The following is an 8,127-nucleotide window of genomic DNA, read 5'->3' on the forward strand; positions in this document are numbered from 1 at the left end:
CCACAATTTTTTACCATATCTGTTTCCAATGTGTTCCAATATCTGTCCACAATGTGTTCCAATATCTGTCTCCAATTTGTTCCATTATTTGTCCCGAATGTGATCCAATATATGTCCCCAGTGTGTTCCAATATCTGTCCTCAGTTTGTTCCATTATCTGTCCCAACGTGTTCCAATATCTGTCCCCAATGTTTTCCAATATCTGTCCACAATGATTGACAATATCTGTCCCCAGTGTGTTCCAATATCTGTATCCAGTTTGTTCCATTATCTGTCCCCAATGTGATCCAATATCTGTCACCAATGTGTTCCAATATCTGTCCACAATGATTGACAATATCTGTCCCCAGTGTGTTCCAATATCTGTATCCAGTTTGTTCCATTATCTGTCCCCAATGTGTTCCAATATCTGTACCCAGATTGTTCCATTATCTGTCCCCGATTTGTTCCAATATCTTTCTCCAGTTTGTTCCATTATCTGTCCCCAATGTGTTCCAATATCTGTACCCAGATTGTTCCATTATCTGTCCCCGATTTGTTCCAATATCTTTCTCCAGTTTGTTCCATTATCTCTCCACAATATGTTCCAATATATGTCCCCAGTTTGTTCCATTATCTGTCAAAAAAGTGTTCCAATATCTGTCCCCAGTTTGTTCCATTATCTGTCCACAATGTTTTACAATATCTGTCCCCAATGTGTTCCAATATCTGTCCCCAGTGTGTTCCAATATCTGTCCCCTGTTTGTTCCATTATTTGTCCACAATGTTTTACCATATCTGTCTCCAATGTGTTCCAATATCTGTCCACAATGTGTTCCAACATCTGTCCCCAGTTTGTTCCATTATCTGTCAACAATGTGTTCCAATACTGCCCCCAGTTTGTTCCATTATTTGTCCACAATGTTTTATCATATCTGTCTCTAATGTGTTCCAATATCTGTCCACAATGTGTTCCATTATCTGCCTCCAGTTTATTCCATTATCTGTCCACAATGTGTTGCAATATCTGCCCCCAGTTTGTTCCATTATTTGTCCACAATGTTTTACCATATCTGTCTCCAATGTTTTCCAATATCTGTCCACAATGTGTTCCAATATCTGTCCACAGTTTGTTCCATTATCTGTCAACAATGTGTTCCAATATCTGTCCCCAGTTTGTTCCATTATTTGTCCACAATGTTTTACCATATCTGTCTCCAATGTGTTCCAATATCTGTCCACAATGTGTTCCAATATCTGTCCCCAGTTTGTTCCATTATCTGTCAACAATGTGTTCCAATATCTGTCCCCAGTTTGTTCCATTATCTGTCCACAATGTTTTACCATATCTGTCTCCACTGTGTTCCAATATCTGTCCCCATTTTGTTCCATTATCTGTCCACAATGTTTTACCATATCTGTCTCCAATGTGTTCCAATATCTGTCTCCAGTTTGTTCCATTATCTGTCCCCAATGTGATCCAATATCTGTCACCAATGTGTTCCAATATCTGTCCACAATGATTGACAATATCTGTCCCCAGTGTGTTCCAATATCTGTACCCAGTTTGTTCCATTATCTGTCCCCAATGTGTTCCAATATCTGTCCACAGTTTGTTCCATTATCTGTCCCAACGTGTTCCAATATCTGTCCCCAATGTTTTCCAATATCTGTCCACAATGATTGACAATATCAGTCCCCAGTGTGTTCCAATATCTGTATCCAGTTTGTTCCATTATCTGTCCCCAATGTGTTCCAATATCTGTACCCAGATTGTTCCATTATCTGTCCTCAATGTTTTACAATATATGTCCCCAGTTTGTTCCATTATCTGTCAAAAAAGTGTTCCAATATCTGTCCCCAGTTTGTTCCATTATCTGTCCACAATGTTTTACAATATCTGTCCCCAATGTGTTCCAATATCTGTCCCCAGTGTGTTCCAATATCTGTCCCCTGTTTGTTCCATTATTTGTCCACAATGTTTTACCATATCTGTCTCCAATGTGTTCCAATATCTGTCCACAATGTGTCCCAACATCTGTCCCCAGTTTGTTCCATTATCTGTCAACAATGTGTTCCAATATCTGTCCCCAGTTTGTTCCATTATTTGTCCACAATGTTTTATCATATCTGTCTCTAATGTGTTCCAATATCTGTCCACAATGTGTTCCATTATCTGCCTCCAGTTTATTCCATTATCTGTCCACAATGTGTTCCAATATCTGCCCCCAGTTTGTTCCATTATTTGTCCACAATGTTTTACCATATCTGTCTCCAATGTTTTCCATTATCTGTCCCCAATGTGTTCCAATATCTGTACCCAGATTGTTCCATTATCTGTCCCCGATTTGTTCCAATATCTTTCTCCAGTTTGTTCCATTATCTCTCCACAATATGTTCCAATATCTGTCCCCAGTTTGTTCCATTAACTGTCCACAATGTTTTACAATGTCTGTCCCCAGTGTGTTCCAGTATCTGTCCCCAGTGTGTTCCAATATCTGTCCACAAAGTTTTCCAATATCTGTCTCCAATGTGTTCCAATATCTGTCTCCAGTTTGTTTCATAATCTGACCCCAATGAGATCCAATATCTGTCCCCCGTTTTTCCATTATCTGTCCAAACTGTTTTTGCAATATCTGTACCAAGTTTGTTCCAATATCTTTCCAGAATGTTTTATAATATCTGTCCCCAATGTTTTCCAATATCTGTCCACAATGATTGACAATATCTGTCCCCAGTGTGTTCCAATATCTGTATCCAGTTTGTTCCATTATCTGTCCCCAATGTGATCCAATATCTGTCACCAATGTGTTCCAATATCTGTCCACAATGATTGACAATATCTGTCCCCAGTGTGTTCCAATATCTGTATCCAGTTTGTTCCATTATCTGTCCCCAATGTGTTCCAATATCTGTCCCCCGATTGTTCCATTATCTGTCCCCGATTTGTTCCAATATCTTTCTCCAGTTTGTTCCATTATCTCTCCACAATATGTTCCAATATATGTCCCCAGTTTGTTCAATTATCTGTCAAAAAAGTGTTCCAATATCTGTCCCCAGTTTGTTCCATTATCTGTCCACAATGTTTTACAATATCTGTCCCCAATGTGTTCCAATATCTGTCCCCAGTGTGTTCCAATATCTGTCCCCTGTTTGTTCCATTATTTGTCCACAATGTTTTACCATATCTGTCTCCAATGTGTTCCAATATCTGTCCACAATGTGTTCCAACATCTGTCCCCAGTTTGTTCCATTATCTGTCAACAATGTGTTCCAATATCTGCCCCCAGTTTGTTCCATTATTTGTCCACAATGTTTTATCATATCTGTCTCTAATGTGTTCCAATATCTGTCCACAATGTGTTCCATTATCTGCCTCCAGTTTATTCCATTATCTGTCCACAATGTGTTGCAATATCTGCCCCCAGTTTGTTCCATTATTTGTCCACAATGTTTTACCATATCTGTCTCCAATGTTTTCCAATATCTGTCCACAATGTGTTCCAATATCTGTCCACAGTTTGTTCCATTATCTGTCAACAATGTGTTCCAATATCTGTCCCCAGTTTGTTCCATTATTTGTCCACAATGTTTTACCATATCTGTCTCCAATGTGTTCCAATATCTGTCCACAATGTGTTCCAATATCTGTCCCCAGTTTGTTCCATTATCTGTCAACAATGTGTTCCAATATCTGTCCCCAGTTTGTTCCATTATCTGTCCACAATGTTTTACCATATCTGTCTCCACTGTGTTCCAATATCTGTCCCCATTTTGTTCCATTATCTGTAAACAATGTTTTACCATATCTGTCTCCAATGTGTTCCAATATCTGTCTCCAGTTTGTTCCATTATCTGTCCCCAATGTGATCCAATATCTGTCACCAATGTGTTCCAATATCTGTCCACAATGATTGACAATATCTGTCCCCAGTGTGTTCCAATATCTTTCCACAGTTTGTTCCATTATCTGTCCCAACGTGTTCCAATATCTGTCCCCAATGTTTTCCAATATCTGTCCACAATGATTGACAATATCTGTCCCCAGTGTGTTCCAATATCTGTATCCAGTTTGTTCCATTATCTGTCCCCAATGTGTTCCAATATCTGTACCCAGATTGTTCCATTATCTGTCCTCAATGTTTTACAATATATGTCCCCAGTTTGTTCCATTATCTGTCAAAAAAGTGTTCCAATATCTGTCCCCAGTTTGTTCCATTATCTGTCCACAATGTTTTACAATATCTGTCCCCAATGTGTTCCAATATCTGTCCCCAGTGTGTTCCAATATCTGTCCCCTGTTTGTTCCATTATTTGTCCACAATGTTTTACCATATCTGTCTCCAATGTGTTCCAATATCTGTCCACAATGTGTCCCAACATCTGTCCCCAGTTTGTTCCATTATCTGTCAACAATGTGTTCCAATATCTGTCCCCAGTTTGTTCCATTATTTGTCCACAATGTTTTATCATATCTGTCTCTAATGTGTTCCAATATCTGTCCACAATGTGTTCCATTATCTGCCTCCAGTTTATTTCATTATCTGTCCACAATGTGTTCCAATATCTGCCCCCAGTTTGTTCCATTATTTGTCCACAATGTTTCACCATATCTGTCTCCAATGTTTTCCAATATCTGTCCACAATGTGTTCCAATATCTGTCCACAGTTTGTTCCATTATCTGTCAACAATGTGTTCCAATATCTGTCCCCAGTTTGTTCCATTATTTGTCCACAATGTTTTGCATATCTGTCTCCAATGTGTTCCAATATCTGTCCACAATGTGTTCCAATATCTGTCCCCAGTTTGTTCCATTATCTGTCAACACTGTGTTCCAATATCTGTCCCCAGTTTGTTCCATTATCTGTCCACAATGTTTTACCATATCTGTCTCCACTGTGTTCCAATATCTGTCCCCATTTTTTTCCATTATCTGTCCACAATGTTTTACCATATCTGTCTCCAATGTATTCCAATATCTGTCTCCAGTTTGTTCCAATATCTGTCCCCAATGTGATCCAATATCTGTCACCAATGTGTTCCAATATCTGTCCACAATGATTGACAATATCTGTCCCCAGTGTGTTCCAATATCTGTACCCAGTTTGTTCCATTATCTGTCCCCAATGTGTTCCAATATCTGTCCACAGTTTGTTCCATTATCTGTCCCAACGTGTTCCAATATCTGTCCCCAATGTTTTCCAATATCTGTCCACAATGATTGACAATATCTGTCCCCAGTGTGTTCCAATATCTGTATCCAGTTTGTTCCATTATCTGTCCCCAATGTGTTCCAATATCTGTACCCAGATTGTTCCATTATCTGTCCCCGATTTGTTCCAATATCTTTCTCCAGTTTGTTCCATTATCTCTCCACAATATGTTCCAATATCTGTCCCCAGTTTGTTCCATTAACTGTCCACAATGTTTTACAATGTCTGTCCCCAGTGTGTTCCAGTATCTGTCCCCAGTGTGTTCCAATATCTGTCCACAAAGTTTTCCAATATCTGTCTCCAATGTCTTCCAATATCTGTCTCCAGTTTGTTTCATAATCTGACCCCAATGAGATCCAATATCTGTCCCCCGTTTTTCCATTATCTGTCCAAACTGTTTTTGCAATATCTGTACCAAGTTTGTTCCAATATCTTTCCAGAATGTTTTACAATATCTGTCCCCAATGTTTTCCAATATCTGTCCACAATGATTGACAATATCTGTCCCCAGTGTGTTCCAATATCTGTATCCAGTTTGTTCCATTATCTGTCCCCAATGTGATCCAATATCTGTCACCAATGTGTTCCAATATCTGTCCACAATGATTGACAATATCTGTCCCCAGTGTGTTCCAATATCTGTATCCAGTTTGTTCCATTATCTGTCCCCAATGTGTTCCAATATCTGTCCCCAGATTGTTCCATTATCTGTCCCCGATTTGTTCCAATATCTTTCTCCAGTTTGTTCCATTATCTCTCCACAATATGTTCCAATATATGTCCCCAGTTTGTTCCATTATCTGTCAAAAAAGTGTTCCAATATCTGTCCCCAGTTTGTTCCATTATCTGTCCACAATGTTTTACAATATCTGTCCCCAATGTGTTCCAATATCTGTCCCCAGTGTGTTCCAGTATCTGTCCCCTGTTTGTTCCATTATTTGTCCACAATGTTTTACCATATCTGTCTCCAATGTGTTCCAATATCTGTCCACAATGTGTTCCAACATCTGTCCCCAGTTTGTTCCATTATCTGTCAACAATGTGTTCCAATATCTGCCCCCAGTTTGTTCCATTATTTGTCCACAATGTTTTATCATATCTGTCTCTAATGTGTTCCAATATCTGTCCACAATGTGTTCCATTATCTGCCTCCAGTTTATTCCATTATCTGTCCACAATGTGTTCCAATATCTGCCCCCAGTATGTTCCATTATTTGTCCACAATGTTTTACCATATCTGTCTCCAATGTTTTCCAATATCTGTCCACAATGTGTTCCAATATCTGTCCACAGTTTGTTCCATTATCTGTCAACAATGTGTTCCAATATCTGTCCCCAGTTTGTTCCATTATTTGTCCACAATGTTTTACCATATCTGTCTCCAATGTGTTCCAATATCTGTCCACAATGTGTTCCAATATCTGTCCCCAGTTTGTTCCATTATCTGTCAACAATGTGTTCCAATGTCTGTCCCCAGTTTGTTCCATTATCTGTCCACAATGTTTTACCATATCTGTCTCCACTGTGTTCCAATATCTGTCCCCATTTTGTTCCATTATCTGTCCACAATGTTTTACCATATCTGTCTCCAATGTGTTCCAATATCTGTCTCCAGTTTGTTCCATTATCTGTCCCCAATGTGATCCAATATCTGTCACCAATGTGTTCCAATATCTGTCCACAATGATTGACAATATCTGTCCCCAGTGTGTTCCAATATCTGTCCACAGTTTGTTCCATTATCTGTCCCAACGTGTTCCAATATCTGTCCCCAATGTTTTCCAATATCTGTCCACAATGATTGACAATATCTGTCCCCAGTGTGTTCCAATATCTGTATCCAGTTTGTTCCATTATCTGTCCCCAATGTGTGCCAATATCTGTACCCAGATTGTTCCATTATCTGTCCTCAATGTTTTACAATATATGTCCCCAGTTTGTTCCATTATCTGTCAAAAAAGTGTTCCAATATCTGTCCCCAGTTTGTTCCATTATCTGTCCACAATGTTTTACAATATCTGTCCCCAATGTGTTCCAATATCTGTCCCCAGTGTGTTCCAATATCTGTCCCCTGTTTGTTCCATTATTTGTCCACAATGTTTTACCATATCTGTCTCCAATGTGTTCCAATATCTGTCCACAATGTGTTCCAACATCTGTCCCCAGTTTGTTCCATTATCTGTCAACAATGTGTTCCAATATCTGTCCCCAGTTTGTTCCATTATTTGTCCACAATGTTTTATCATATCTGTCTCTAATGTGTTCCAATATCTGTCCACAATGTGTTCCATTATCTGCCTCCAGTTTATTCCATTATCTGTCCACAATGTGTTCCAATATCTGCCCCCAGTTTGTTCCATTATTTGTCCACAATGTTTTACCATATCTGTCTCCAATGTTTTCCAATATCTGTCCACAATGTGTTCCAATATCTGTCCACAGTTTGTTCCATTATCTGTCAACAATGTGTTCCAATATCTGTCCCCAGTTTGTTCCATTATTTGTCCACAATGTTTTACCATATCTGTCTCCAATGTGTTCCAATATCTGTCCACAATGTGTTCCAATATCTGTCCCCAGTTTGTTCCATTATCTGTCAACAATGTGTTCCAATATCTGTCCCCAGTTTGTTCCATTATCTGTCCACAATGTTTTACCATATCTGTCTCCACTGTGTTCCAATATCTGTCCCCATTTTGTTCCATTATCTGTCCACAATGTTTTACCATATCTGTCTCCAATGTGTTCCAATATCTGTCTCCAGTTTGTTCCATTATCTGTCCCCAATGTGATCCAATATCTGTCACCAATGTGTTCCAATATCTGTCCACAATGATTGACAATATCTGTCCCCAGTGTGTTCCAATATCTGTACCCAGTTTGTTCCATTATCTGTCCGCAATGTGTTCCAATATCTGTCCACAGTTTGTTCCA

This window comes from Heterodontus francisci, chromosome 11 (genome assembly GCF_036365525.1).
Source record: "Heterodontus francisci isolate sHetFra1 chromosome 11, sHetFra1.hap1, whole genome shotgun sequence".
Classification (NCBI taxonomy): Eukaryota; Metazoa; Chordata; class Chondrichthyes; order Heterodontiformes; family Heterodontidae; genus Heterodontus; species Heterodontus francisci.